This window comes from Sorghum bicolor, chromosome 1 (genome assembly GCF_000003195.3).
Source record: "Sorghum bicolor cultivar BTx623 chromosome 1, Sorghum_bicolor_NCBIv3, whole genome shotgun sequence".
NCBI classification, from domain to species: domain Eukaryota; kingdom Viridiplantae; phylum Streptophyta; class Magnoliopsida; order Poales; family Poaceae; genus Sorghum; species Sorghum bicolor.
Window position 1 is genome coordinate 18,450,194 of NC_012870.2, and position 15,262 is coordinate 18,465,455.

At 41.5% G+C, this 15,262-nt stretch overlaps 1 pseudogene; it reads right to left on the reverse strand.

Annotated features, from left to right (window-relative positions):
* Positions 3,573-8,739, reverse strand: LOC8065202 (annotated as a pseudogene).

Below are 15,262 nucleotides of genomic sequence, written 5' to 3' on the forward strand. Positions count from 1 at the left end.
TTTCTAACCATCTGACGTGGAGAATTGGCATATGTTGTATTGTCGTATTAGCCTATATTGATCTGGCAGAATCGAAGATAACTATGAGTTGGCATCTATAATCTCACTAAACCGAATTGTTGATGCAAGAAACAACATGCAAAGTTGTGCAAAACAGGGTGCATTGTGCACTGAACCAACACTATAGTTTAATATGTATGGTTGCCACATTACACATCAAAAGAAGGAATCAAATATGTGGTGCAATGTGGGTTTCCAATATCTAATGTAGGAGGATTAACATACGTTACGTATATTGATCTAGTTGTTGGCGCTGCTAGACCAAGGGTCCCACCTAACACACGATGGCCATGACCCAGTCCCCCTCTAGCTATGGGTTCAATCACTGAAAATTACATGGTGGTAAGATAGAGCAGGACCCAAAAGGGTCCATGGCAATTGGCCACCTAGGGAGGGAGTGTGCTTGGCTAGGGCTGCTCGTACCAAGTGGTCCTGTACTGAGTATAGGACCAAGTCGGTCGGTCGGGTCCTTGGAAAGGTGCTTGGAGATTTTAGAATTACCCTTTGTCATGTTCACTCCTAGGCTAGATCAACTCACTAAATGAGATGGAACGGTTGGAAAACAGGAGTGGGCAGATACTACCATAATTACCTGCTCTTGTATCATTCATAGACATGCATCGGGTTCACTGGGTTGTTGTGCCTACATCTTAATGACTTGACTTCAAGGTGTGAGGACGACAAGACAGTCCCCACAAACAGGACAATGGGCATGCCAATGCGAGATAGCACGTGCTAGGGAGGCATTTGTTTTGTTAGGAGTATGTGGGGGTGATCGATTCTAAGGGGATGCACCCCCCTCTTGATAGGGGGTATAAAAGGTGACTTCCTAGGAGGGGAGGACTTCAAAAGAACAAGTACACACAAAGCTCTACCTTACCTAGGATATACAATTTTTACCCTAATAAGGGCAAACCGTCACGCATGATATACAATTTTTACCCTAACAAGGGCAATCTTTCACCAAGCTAGAATTCTCCCTTCAAGCCCGCTCGCTAAACATCAAGCGAATCCCTGCTGGTTTGCTAGCATACACCACCAACACCAGTGGAATCAATAATAACTATGAGTTTGGCATCCATATCATCACTAAATTCGATCGATGATACAAGAAAGAACACATAAAACTTGTAATGGTAAGGGTCAGCTCATATACTCATTTTTGTTACAACTGGCATGTCTATTTCAGGATATGAGGGATTGACAAGAAAGTATAGTATAAGAATGAAGTGCAAATGCATGTCAAAATAAAAAGGGCTATGTCTACCACCTTGAATTTTCACTATTTGATGTGGAAAGATTATAACCTACATCATGTTTGCATGTGCAATTCTTGGAAGACTAGGAACAATCTTGAATTGACATGTAGTATATCCTAAATTTAGTTGTTGGTTTGAGGAGGAAACAATAAATACACAAAGGCTGAATAGAACTAGATTATATTGGGCAATCGATGTATGAATTATATCTATTCTTACATATTGATAGGATCTATTGTGTGTCAGGCAATGTGTGTACACCAAACTAATGCTATGGGGTTGGATTGCACGATAAGAGTATGATGTGCAATTGTGGCATTACGCGTAAAAAGGGAAAAACAAATTTGTGGTCTATTATCACTTCTAACAATCAAACGTGGGAGAATTGTCACACATAGTGTTGTCGTATTAGCCTATGTTGATCTAGTAGAATCAAAGATAACTATGAATAGGCACCGATACTCTCACTAATTCAATTGTTGATGCAAGAAACAACAAGCGGAAGTTGTACAAAATAGGGTGCAACGTGCACCAAACCAACACTACAGGTTGGATTGCACGTTAAGTGTAAGACATATGGTTGTCACATTACATGTCAAATAAAAAAACATATGTAGTGTCGCATGGGCTTCTACTATATGATGTGGGAGGATTAGTTACAATGTTGCATTAGTCTATACATTGATCCACTTGTTGGCGCCGCTAGATCAGGGCTCCCACCTAACACATGATGGCATTGACCCAATGCCTCACTGGCTGTGGTTCAACACTAAAAATGGCATGTTGGTTAGGTGGAGCATTACCTAGAAGTGTCCTTAGGGATCAGTCACCTAATGTGGGAGTGTGCTTCGCTAGGGGCGCTAGCGCCAAGTAGTCCTGCATTAGTGTGCAGGACCACGTTAGTCAGACGGATCCTTGGGGAAGGTGCTTGGGGGATTTTAGCATTATGCTTGGTTGTGTTCACGCCTAGGTTAGATTGACACATTACATGAGATGGAATGGTTGGAGAGCGAGAGTGGGCATTAGGTGCTATCCATCGGGTTCGTTGGGTTCTTGTGCATGTATCAGTGACTTGACTCTAAAGGTGTGAGGACGACAAGGCAGCGCCCACAATAGGGCAAAAGGGCACGCACACCGTGACCTAGTACGCTAGAGCATCACATCAACTAATAGATAATGACATGGCTACTTTGGATCAAGATTAGGATTCATAAATAGTTTAGCATCTAGATGAGCAATTTTATAGTTCAAAAGAACTTGAACAAACATGTCATAATAGTTTAGGAACCGTCAATGTAGTTTACTCTTGATCTACCATGGACATTCATCAACATTTCTAGAAGCTCAGCCTAAAGAATTTACGTGATGGGATTTTCTCTTCGTGCATAGCATGTGCTGGTTATTTATGTTTGTCATAGCATGTGTTGGATATTATGTTTATCTAAATATAATATTACTAGGAGAAAGTATCCTTCCACCAGGACTAGGAACTCTCATCGGGCCTTAGATATTTGAATAATGAATATATATGATGCCTGGAAGGTGAGGACAATTGCATTTGTACAACTATTTTTGTCATAAAAAGTAGAAATGTTGTCATACTATTAACTTTCACCCGCAAAAGTTGTATGGTAGATTATATTGGTAACGTCGTGTAAGAAAGCTTTGCATATACATGTTGCACCTCTCACAAGGTGTTGATAACGAGCCAACTACATTTTTTTAGCTTTCTTCGAAATTGGCATAATCTAATCTAGTCTCCTAAATTGTATAGACCCAACTTTTAAACTGAGCTTATAACCAAGCCAAAGTTAAAAGTAATTTAAAATTAAGTCATTTTCATTTTAAAAGCAAAACAAGTGCAATCAAGGCACTTTTAAAACAAGCGACTGAACTAGCTCAATGAGTTTTTTGTCCACATGTCTACCACAGATCCACAAGTGATGGTTGTTCACTTAGAAATCAAAATTTCCACACGAATGCACCAGAAAAACTACCCATGTTGGTTTAGCATTTCAACACAACATAATCAACAAAATATTGCCACTAGAAATAGTAGCCACATGATCCATATTTCACATTTAGAACAGGCTACCATATGTTGGAATTAAATTCCTTGAATTATAAAATTAAATTCCCTGAATCATTAACAACATGTTACAATAAAGTGCAGAGTTGCAGTGATGTTCAGAACAAAGGTATTGCTTCTCCCTAAGTTCATGGCCAGATATGCAGCGCGCACAGAGCATAAATCTACCATGACCCTACAGCGCCCTGAGCTGGGATTTCAAAATGGGAGAAGCCACAGTGCGTCTTCAGGGAGTACAACATGGGTGGATGGTTGGTCCTTCAATTGTGATCCTGGCAATCTATCATTCAACGGCTGGTTAGAGCAATTTGTAATCATGTGCTTACAGGTTCAGCAAACTAAGCACATTAACCATGATCAATGGGTTGATACCTAGAACTTGTTGAAAGAGGACCTATCATGGTATATCAAGACTAGCAAGCATTTCTCAACCAGCTTTATGACTTCTTCAAAAGTAGTGTCCTCACACCATTCAATTCAAAGTATCGGGATTGCCAGATGATTTCCAAATCTAGTAGCAACATAGGTTTCCTCAAAATGGGTACCAATCATGTTAACTTGCATAGGCCAAGAATTAGGCATAAGATGTTGACAATCCTAATTTTAAATCTCATCAATAAAAAGTACCCAAGGCTACTAGTTAGACAATCGTGCGACATCATACTTAGTATGGGAGTTGCCGTTGATCTGCTACATCAATAGATGAGCATGGTATGTGAACATATGTTGTTGATCTCAGCATCATGATGTTACTTTCATTAGGTAGAGCAATCAGTCCCCACCAAGGGGCTTTTTGTGTGGCGGGTGTAGTAAATTTACTGTGTTCATCCTCTATGGCAACAGTTTCTATTCCCAAGTGCCTAGTGAAAAGTAAGATACTATCATTTGAAAGAAGAGCATACCATGCCAAGATACTTTCTCAGCACACTTTTGGCCCTTTTTAACTCCACCAAGTACAAATGAATTCTAGAGAGGATCAAACTTGTTGTGTCTGTTGTATACTACTCTTGTCAAATAATATGGATCTCTTTGGGCCTAAGGAGTTTCCTTCATCCCACATATGATCAGACAAACTGAAAAGAAAGGGCCAATAAAGAGTTTTAAATATCCATAGCATTATAGAGAAAAACATGAGTTCACATTATGAAGTTCCATATTCATCCATTAGTTATGGAACATTTTTCTCAAACACTATTAGTTAAGGAACATGAGTTAGTTTAGCCAGATAGCATAAAATCTCTTGGAAATCACTCTGCTTGTTCCAATGAGGCTATGCTTGCCAACTGCCTTAGGCCTTGTTCATTTTCATCGGATTCAATCCAGGAGATGAATCAATCCAGGTCTGGAACCAGTTGATCCACTTCTGTCACTCATTCCATGCCTGGATTCAATTCCCTAGCAGAACCAATCCTGGTGGGCTCCTAGATGTTGTTTGGTTCAATCTGAGATGAATCCAGCTAAGAATTGATATGTATACACATCTAGGTGTTTAACTAACACAAACAGATTTGAGTGCTTGTCATCAATAAAAAAAGATTAATATGCAGTACCAAAGCTACAGCAGGGTATCACAGACCTGAATCCAAAATAAATAGTAAGGTTGTTGCACATAAATAATAAGGTGCTAGTCCCATGCATAAACTACAACGACAAACAAATCAAAACTTTAAATACAAAAATCAGGAAACCACGTTCTAGTCTCCTGTTACAATTTTAGTATTTTAGTACTCATTCTTCATGATTATATGAAGCAAAATAGCAACCTTCCACTGATATCTTTCAAGGACTGTCGAAATCATGTGCTTGTTGTGCCTGCAGAAACCAAATGTCTTAACTTAATTAACCTCAACTCACCAAAGAAAACTTTTGGAATAAGCGAATCTCAAGAATCATCACAGCAGTTCATCAAGCTAAAAAAGCTCATATAAAACCCACACTGCTATACACTGCTATACACCATTGTTAGGATGCTAAAATAATAGAAAATAGCTTAAAATAGCTAAAAATAACAATACATATAGCTGATTGAAAAATAGCAGCAGCCAGCATTATATACTAGAGCTCTTTTGAAAGAACAATAGAGCTATTTAACACTTCATCATTGTAGAAGGACAACAATTTTCAAGCTAATAACTTTGAATAAACAACTCAACATCTCAATGCAAACATAGGCGTCACAATCGAATGAAATTAGAAACAAAAGGAATTTGAAATAACTTGCATACATATGCACATATGAGCAAGATGATTATAGTTATCAAAATAAAAGTATCAGTTTTAGGAATAAAATAAAGAACAGACAAACTAATTGTGTGCAGTCCATCTATTTCAGTTCTGACAATCAGTAACTCTATGATATTGACAAACAAAATGTAGAGGTCTCGTCCTACAGAGGAAACCCCCGCACTAAATCTAAATGGTCCCCCTAGTTCCCAATAGATCTCTGAAATTAGCCACTAACAAACAAGAGTTAAAAGGTACAGGTATAGTGTGGGAGGAGAAGCTGTACTATTCCACAAGAACGTGCCTTCGTGCCCTTTGTTTGCTCCAGAAATGATACAACAGGGCAGACAGGGTATACCTCAGGGTGAGAGGGAGAGAGGAGATATTGATGGGCATGCAAATCGATCAGCTAAGTCTGTTGCTTCTGCAATTCAAGAGGTTAGTAAATAACGAAGTGAAGCTTTTTGCTCTAGCTCTAATGGGGTGTTTGCAAACCACCTATCCAACAATTCTAGTTCATATGAACACTAGGCACACAAGAGCTATGTCTCTACTTACACTAGAGAGCTACCTAAAGTTTCTATACACGTAAGTGAGCTACTCTAGTTTGCGGGAATGTAAGAGAGAGGGTTTTATCTTTATACCACCGTGTAGAGGGGATGAACCAATCACAATAACATGAAGTCCAATCACTGGGAGAAATCCAATGAACAATCACAATGGAGACACAAAATTTTCTCTTGAGTTTCACGTGCTTGCCGGCATGCTATGTCCCTGTTGTGTCGACCAACACTTGGTGGTTCGGTGGCTAAGAGGTGTAGCACGAAACTTGTCCTCACTAGGACACCACAAGAACCGACCCACAAGTGAGGTAGCTCAATGAAACGTGCAATCCACTAAAGTTCCCTTTGGCTCTCCACCGAGGTAGGCACAAAACCCCTCACAATCACCGAGAGATGGCCACGAACAATCACCAACTCGTGCCAATGCTCCTCCACTGCTCCAAGCCATCTAGGTGGCGGCAACCACCAAGAGTAACAAAAAATCCGCAGCCAAAACAATCCCCAAGTGCCACTACATGCAATGACTCAAGCAAATGCACTTGGAATCACTCCCAATCTCACAAAGATGGTTAATCTATGAAGGAGATGAGTGGGAGGTGTTTGCTTAGGCTCACAAGAATGTCAAGTAGTCAAGAAGGCCAAGAGAGTGAGCCCCAAGCCGGCCAACAACTATTTATAAGCCCCTCAAATAAATAGAGTCGTTGGCTCTTCCACTGGACAAAACACGGGGTCACCGGACGCTCAAGTAGGAGCCACCGGACGCTCAAACACTGCGTCTGGTGCTCAGAAGACTGCCACATGTCAACCTTTTGAATCACGCGTGTTGATCTCTAACGGTCACATTCAAACTACTAGACGCGGTTAAGTGAGCACCGGACGCGTCCGATACACACGGGACCTGTACGCAGAGAGGTTGTCAAACACGTGGAATCACCGGACGCTCCCTGAGCGTCCGGTGCTCTCAGTCAAAAACACTCACATTCTCACTGCTGATGTCATGCATCACTGGGCGCACCAATAGTGTCTGGCCACCGTCCAATGCTGAGCGTCCGGTGCTCCCTTGACCTTTGCCAGAAACGAGAGCGCACTAGACACGTAGAGGCAGTGTTCGGTGCCTCTAAGGCCAGCGTCTGGTGAGTGTTTTTCCAGTGAAAAACACTCTCACGACTTCTCCAAACTTTCCACCGGCGCAATAGAAAAACACCCCTCTCTACCCTTCAAACCCCACCTCCTTCTTAAAGTGTGTCAACACCACCACATGTGTACCAACATATGCAAGTGTGTTAGCATTTTCATAAACATTTTCTTAGAAGGAGTTAAGTTAGCTCACTAGGTTCTAAATGCATGCACAAGAACAATGATACCTAGTGGCACCTGATAACCGCTTAGGCAAAGAATTCCCCTCTTTATAGTATGGCTATCTATCCTAAATGTGATCCCACCCTCTATGGTGTCTTGATCACCAAAACTAAAACCCTAAGCAATACCTTTGCCTTGATCTTCATAGGGTTTTGTTTTTCTCTTTCTTCTTTTCCAAGTTGAGCACTTGATCATCTTGTGGTCATCATTATTATCACCACGACCATCTCTTGCTCCATCACTTGGCATGTATCAACCTCATTAAGTCAACACACACTTAGTATAGAGGACAGTACTAGGGTTTCATCAATTATCCAAAACCAAACTAGGGCTTTCAGCCACCCTGCCGTTGCTTCTGCTTGGGTCGTCGTCGCCTCTGCTCGATAGCTCGAGTCGTCATGTGCTCATCTGAGCCAGAATTGATCTAGAGGTCAAGAGGTTCGGTTCTATTCTGGGCCATGGAGATAGGGAAAAGCTAGGGCAGTTTTGGTTCCAGTCCAGTTTTAGTTTTAGGTCAGACCAAAACGAACGCACATTTTTATTCGCACCTGGATTAGAAACGGGTCGTAGCATTCCACCTGAAATGGGCCTCGAAACAGGCCAATCCGCCAGAAATGAACGGGGCCTTAATGTGTTCCACACTCTTGTATCTCAAAGTTGATCCATACGAGGCTGTAAAAAAGAAGCAAATAGTAAAGTTCCATTGTGATGGTATCTGTCTGTGTAGATGAACCGAGACTAATATCTAGTGTCACATGCCATGATGGCACCATCCTTATATTTCAAGGCAATGACTAAAGCGCCAGTCACATACGGATACCTATTGATGTGAAACAATGGCCAGAGTATGTGAATGGATAGGCTTATCAAAAGTAATGCAGAACAATAGAATCGAAGAAGAGTTGAATAGAAATGCCACACTCTAAGGAAACTTGGACAGGAGAGGTGTTTTGAAAATAACCAACACACAATTCATGCCAGTCATATTTCCCTCACAGAAAACGTTAGAAACAAAGGCAATAACAAGGATGTTGTTCAAAGGGAATACTTGTCATAGTAACAGTAGTATCACTAATAAGCAAAATTTTTGAAAAATGTGTATATACTAGGTCAATGAGCAGAAGTGTAATCTAGTTTAAAAACATTGAACAGTATAGAATGACAATCAATTAATAAACCTAGCCATTGTTGCAATGGTAAGATCACATAGCAAATTAAGAACTTATTAAGTGTAAATAGAAAAAGCAAGAGGCTAGCAATAGATAGAGTAGAACATTCCTAACTAGAACTCCACAAGTAAAGGAAAAGCATATTATGGGAAAGTACCAAAGCTCAACATCTTACATGGGCAAGCTACACTGGCAGTTGACATCCTGCAAAAAGATAGTAAATCGACAACATAATTGAAGATACAAATCATCACCATGCTAGCGCAACAAGAGCACCTGAGCCCATAAAAACTATTGTAGGCCATAAGTCAGTCAACTAAATGAAAATCAAATACTAGAGCCACAAGGATGAGGGGCTCCCCTTGAATGCAAGTAAAACTAAAATTTTCTAATGATGTTTCTTGGACAAATAAAATTAATCAAGGGTAACCAATGCTAACAAAAGTAGACATCTTTTGCTCTCCCTTCCACAGATGTATCTAGTGGCATGAAAATATTTTCAATCAAGATTCTCATTTGTCCTGAAGCAATAACAGAGCTCCCTCGAAATCTACGCGCGTGTTCCACAAAACGTGCTACAGTGATGTTCTCGACAAGAAGGAAAATGCACACTATAGAGCCTAGCCTAACCACGTAATTGAGCTTCTCCACCTCCAGCGGCGAGAATCAGCAAGTCGATGTCGTTCTGCGGCTCTGCATCACCTGCAACACCACCACTGCCAAAATCACACTGACCAGAACCCTAAATCTGACCAAGAAAAAAGAGAGCAAGAAACCGAAAGCATTATTGGGTCACTGTGTGTACAATGGTGGCGGCGGGGCATCCGAACTCGGGAGGCAGAGCTGCTAAGACCTGAGAGGAGGAGACTCAGATCTTGAGAAGGTAGGAATAGAGCTCATATTTGGGTCGTGCCATTTGAAAGCGGGTCATGGTATAAATTTTTGGCACGACCCGAAGCACGACGCAGCATGAATTATTTTGGGTCGTGCCCAACACAAACACGAGGACCGTGCCATGCCCAAAATATCGTCACGGCGGGCTACATGGCCCGGCCCGCATTTTGGGTCGTGCTTGGACCGGCACGACACAAAAATAGCACGTAGACATTTCTACAACTATACAATATAATTTTATAACATTTAGTATACTACCTCTCATCTAATTCTTCGAAAGACTATGAAAATCATTAAAACTTTCATTAAAATAGTACACACAAGATATATATTTGATATTACAAACAAAAAAATAAAACTAATAAAGATATTTTGAGGGTCATGCTTGGGCCAGCACAACCCGAGGATGTGTCGGCATGCCATGAACCATGCTTGGGCTGAAGAAAAAATTCACCGTGCCATATTAGCATTGCCCCGATATGCCTCTGTGTCAGAAGGGCATGACCCGAAATGGCACGAAGTTGTGGCGTGCCGTGCCGACCTGGCCCAAGTCCTAGCTCTAGGTAGGAAGAGGAGGCGGAATTCATAATTGAAAGGGCAAAACTTGCGGAAAGAAACTTGTAAGTGCATCTAGCCCTTTAGTGGGTTTTGGTGAATTTAATGACAACACAATTAAAGGTCTAACAAGTTTGCTAAGTGTATCAAAGGTTCAACAAGAAAGCAAACTTGATGGTATTTCACACAATGTTCAAATGAAGACCAAAGTTGTGTGTTGGTGTAAACTGAATCTTGATTGATATCAACACTCATACCAAGAAGATATTCAAGCAAGAATCACAATATTGAAGAAACAATTTTTCAATGGATGCTTAACATGATGTGACTTGAGTATGGCTTGATAGAGTGAAGATAGCAAGGAAAAGGCTTCGAGGGACTAAGCGAAGGTGAAGGTCAAGCAATGGCTTGTAGACCGAGGTACCATGGCTAAGGTGAAGAAGATAGTACTTGCATTGAGTCGAGGTACTAATTAAGCTATGAGGAGTCATATTGTGTTGAGGATCAAATCTTTTATCAAAAGTGACTTGAAATCATAGATTGAACTCATATATGTTGAAATGATTCAAGTCACATTCTCAAGCTATATTTACTCAAAGAGAGAAGACAAAGTTAATTGCATCCTTGATGAAGTGATATTGAGAAGAAGTGGCATATGAAGACATTGAAGACTCAAGTGGTTAAAATGGTTATATACTTTTGACCTTGAGTTTAGGATTTGCCGCACTATAAAAAGGGATGCAAATTTAGTTGGTTTGAGGAAGATAGAGTGCTCAAGTATTAAAACTAAATCAAAAGAGAGACACTAACACTTGCATGCACGAACATCTAGAAAATTTCTTCTCTGCCAGGGTGACCCGGTAGTACCAACCCTCAGGGCCGGTGGTACCGGCAGTGCCAGCCCTTCTCCTGAGTTTTGCGAGAAAATGAACTACCGGTAGTACCGGGCTCGGGCCGGTGGTACCGGCCAGCACCAGTAGTACCGGTGTGAAACGCCGGTAGTACCGGCAGGCCAAATCTGCGCTGACTTTGGTTGTGGAGATTTGAACTGCCGGTGGTACCGGCCTTCCACCGGTGGTACCGGCAATGGTCGGTAGTACCGACAAAAGCCCGGTGGTACCGGTAGGCTTATTTCTCGCAAATCATAGAGACTTCTTACCGTTAGATCTGAGGTAGCCGGTGGTACTGGTGGTTGCCCCGGTAGTACCGGCAGTTGTTCTGAACACATGTATAAATAGCTTTCCCCTCATTCTAACCGTTGGCTGACTCTCCCACTCGACCAAACCTTCAGCCAAGGCACCTCTCTAGCTCCCAAAAGCTCCTCTCTTCTATCCCCTTTGCTCCAAACTTCAAATCTTGCAAGGGATTGAGTGAGAGAAGGATTCTTGGTGAGAGAAACATCAAAGCAAAGCTTGAGCACTTGATTTCTTCGTCAAGCCGGTTGGATTTGTGTTTGTTACTCTTGGAGCAAGGCTCCTAGCCGGCTAGGCGTTGCCCGTGGAGCTTCCTACTCATGTGGTAGCCTCGGGAGGTTTGTAATCACTCAAATCATCTAGTGAAATCACCCCTCATCTCAAGGGATTGCTCTCTTGACTTGAGAACGAGGATAGGGTTGAAAGAGACCCGAAAAGCCTGTGTGGCTTCCTCAACAACGTGGACATAGGCAAGCCTTGGTGGCGAGCTGAACCACGGGATAAATATCTTGTCTTGTTGTGGAGGTAGCTTCGACTACCCTTGTTCTTGTGTTCTTTGTGTTCTTCCTATCTACCCCCGTTCATAGGTGAACAAGGGCCGATCTACGTTTTGGAGAAGAACCAAGCCAAGAAAACTTGAACATCATCCTCTACTATATCTAGGAGAGTGGGGTAACTCTCAGATCTGGAATCAAAACTCAAAATACTCTGATTTCGTAGCTCTCTTAGGGCGTCGGTAGTACCAACAGTTGCGTCGGTAGTACTGGCTGTCTTACACCAGTAGTACCGGCCCAAACTGTCGGTGGTACCGACAGGTATTTAACTTCCGCAACTTGAGTTTTGAGGTTCAGGTTTTTTAGATACGCCTATTCACCCCCCCCTCTAGGCGACATCAAGGTCCTTACAAGTGGTATCAGAGCTAGGCTCTCAACTTCGGGCTTAACCGCCTTGAGAGACGATGTCGATAAGTGAGGAGGTATCTCTAGAACTTCTACTTTTAGATGGTTCAAATTATGCATCTTGGTCCGCTAGTGTGCTTGATGTTTTTAGGGCCATGGGTCCTCATATCGAGCGGATTGTAGATGTGAGCATTTCACCTCCTAGTGATGATTTTGACTATCTATCTAGAGAGGAAGTGAAATGCTTACAACACAATGCTCAAGCTACTAATATCTTATTTAGTGCTTTGAGTGAAGATGTTTTTGATACCGTCATATTTGGAGATGGTGAACCACTTATGGATGCTCATCTTATTTGGACTACACTCAAAGAAAGATATGACAAGTCCATATATGATGAGAAGTATCCCTCATTGGAAGAACCACTTGAGGAGTGCTCAACTTCACCAACAAGTGACAAGCCTCAAGTGATTCCATCAAATGGTCAAAGTGATCATGTCACATCCACTTCCTCATCAACATATGACCCATCGGAAAGTGATGAAATGGTTGGTGAGAATAATGTTTTTACATGTGGTACTTCTACTTCCTCTTGTTCTTGTGAGACTAACATTTTGAAGGAAGAAGAAGATTATGATCGATGGAGGCCAAATGATGAATCCACCTCATCAAGAAGCTCAACTCTCTATGCCACTTCTCATCTGGGTCTCATGGCTAAGAAAGAGAAGAATGTGGCATGTGAGAGTGAGAGTGAGAGTGAGAGTGAGAGTGAAAGTGAAAGTGTGAGTGAGAGTGAAGATGAAAGTGATGATGATGAGATCGATCAACATCTTGCACGCCTAAGCAAGAAAGACAAGTTGATGGTGCTCAAGCTCATAGAGAAAATTGAAGATCAAGAAGAAAAACTCCATGAGCAAGATGAGTTTGTCATCAAAAAGATCAAATGCTTGGAGAAGTTGACCAAAGAACATGAAAAGCTTAAGTGCTCTCATGCTAGTTTGGTCAAAAGGTATGAAAACTTGTCAATTGAGCAAACTCATACTATTAACTCTCTATCTTGTGTTGCTCAATTAGAAGATGAGAATGATATGCTCAAGGACAAAGTGGAGAGTCTCACTAGCAAGAATGAGGCTTTGCAAGAAAGTCGTGATGAGCTCTTGTGCTCTCATGAGAAGCTTGTTGATTCTCATCTCATGCTTGAAATAGCTCATGAGGTTGTCGTAACATCGGTAAAATCATATCAACCTCACACTCACAAGTGCACATGCACACAAGTTCCATATATTTTATCATGTGCTAACAATTGTTGCTCTCAAGCAAGTCAACCTTCCGTTGAGCATGTACTTGTAGAAACTTGTGATGACTCCAATACAATAGAAAATGAAGAGCTCAAGGAAGAGGTTGAGAGGCTAAGAAGGGATTTGATTCAATGGGAATGCAAGTGCAATGCTCAACCTTCTCAAGATAACCGTGAAGATATGGTGAATAAGGTTGAGAAGGGATCAACTAATGCATGCATCAAGCTCCATCTAGAAGGCCACAAGTCAAACAATGGCAAAGTCAAGAGACAAGCTAGAAATGTGCAGTCTATCCAAAATGCAGCAGTTGTGCTCAAGGCTGTGAGGGTTCAAGAATGTGGCAGTGCCGCATCCCAGTGCGGTGGTGCTACACCTAGACAGAACAGGAAAGTCCCCAAGGTCACAAAGGTGCAATTTCAACCAAAGAAGGCTCTCATCACTTGCTTCAAGTGCAAGAAAGAGGGTCACCATGTCAGAGATTGCACTCTGAAGAGAGAAGAGAAGGGCATGAGCAAGATCCAAGAGAAGAACAAAATGGCTCATGTCAAGTGCTCCAACATGGGACACAATGCCTCTATGTGTTCCAGCAAGGCTAATGACCAAGCAACACTTCCAAACATGAAGATAAGAAGAAGCAAGAGGAAGTGTTATGGATGTAATAAGAAGGGTCATGAAATTGCATCATGCCCCTACATGAAGGATGAAGGCTTGGCATCATCAAGAAAGAGGCTTGTCAATAAGGTAGCAAACAAGAAGGAAGATAAGAATATGTCTTGCAAGAACAAACACCGCATTTGCTACACTTGTCGAGGAAAGGGACATCTAAGTATGGATTGTCCCATGGGTAACACTGACAAGCCCAACTCATCAATTGATTCAAATATGCTTAGGAGGCCCAAAAATGACACTTGTGCTAGAAAGGTGATTGGTTCACCAAGTCCTAGCACAAAGGCCATTTGGGTGCCTAAGTCTCTTGTGACTAACCATGATGGACCAAACATAGCTTGGGTACCAAATTGTGCTTGATGAGTGTTGTAGGTACTTAAAGGTGATATGATGCTTCGAGGTGCTTGAGCAAGTTAACTGAAAATATTCACTCAAGCTATCAACCAATTCATATTGTTTCTTCTTATATGGTTGACCCGAAGATAAATTAATGAAATTATTTCAAACTTCATATTCACCTTGGTAACTAGCACCTAACCCTTGCTAGCTAGCCATTTGACTTGTGTAGTCTCTGATAGTTCACAAGTATGTGTGTATTTGTGAATTATCAAGAGTGGCTAGAGTATTTCAAGTTAAATGAATCATTTGCCATATGATGCTTTTAATGGCTCTCTAGTAGAGCAAGATCTTGTTTATGCTGTAGGTAATGAGGAATCATCTTAAAATTGCCACGGGTGATATGAGACCAAAGAAGTCCAAGTAACAGTGATAAAGATATCCTCAAGCTGCTGCTGCATCTAATTCCGCTGACACCTTAGAGCAGTTGTGCCGCCCCTATATAGATAGCAGCAGGTGACATCAGTCCAAGACATGGATGAAGCCTACAACATGATGATAAACAAAGTCAAGATGAAGAGACCATCTCATTCATTATATCTCAAGAAGGGTGAAAATTTATGAGAAGAGGTTGTGCTTGGCTTAATTGAATAAAATCAAGTTTGAGGTTGAATTGGATGAGCTATATTAGAAGAATTC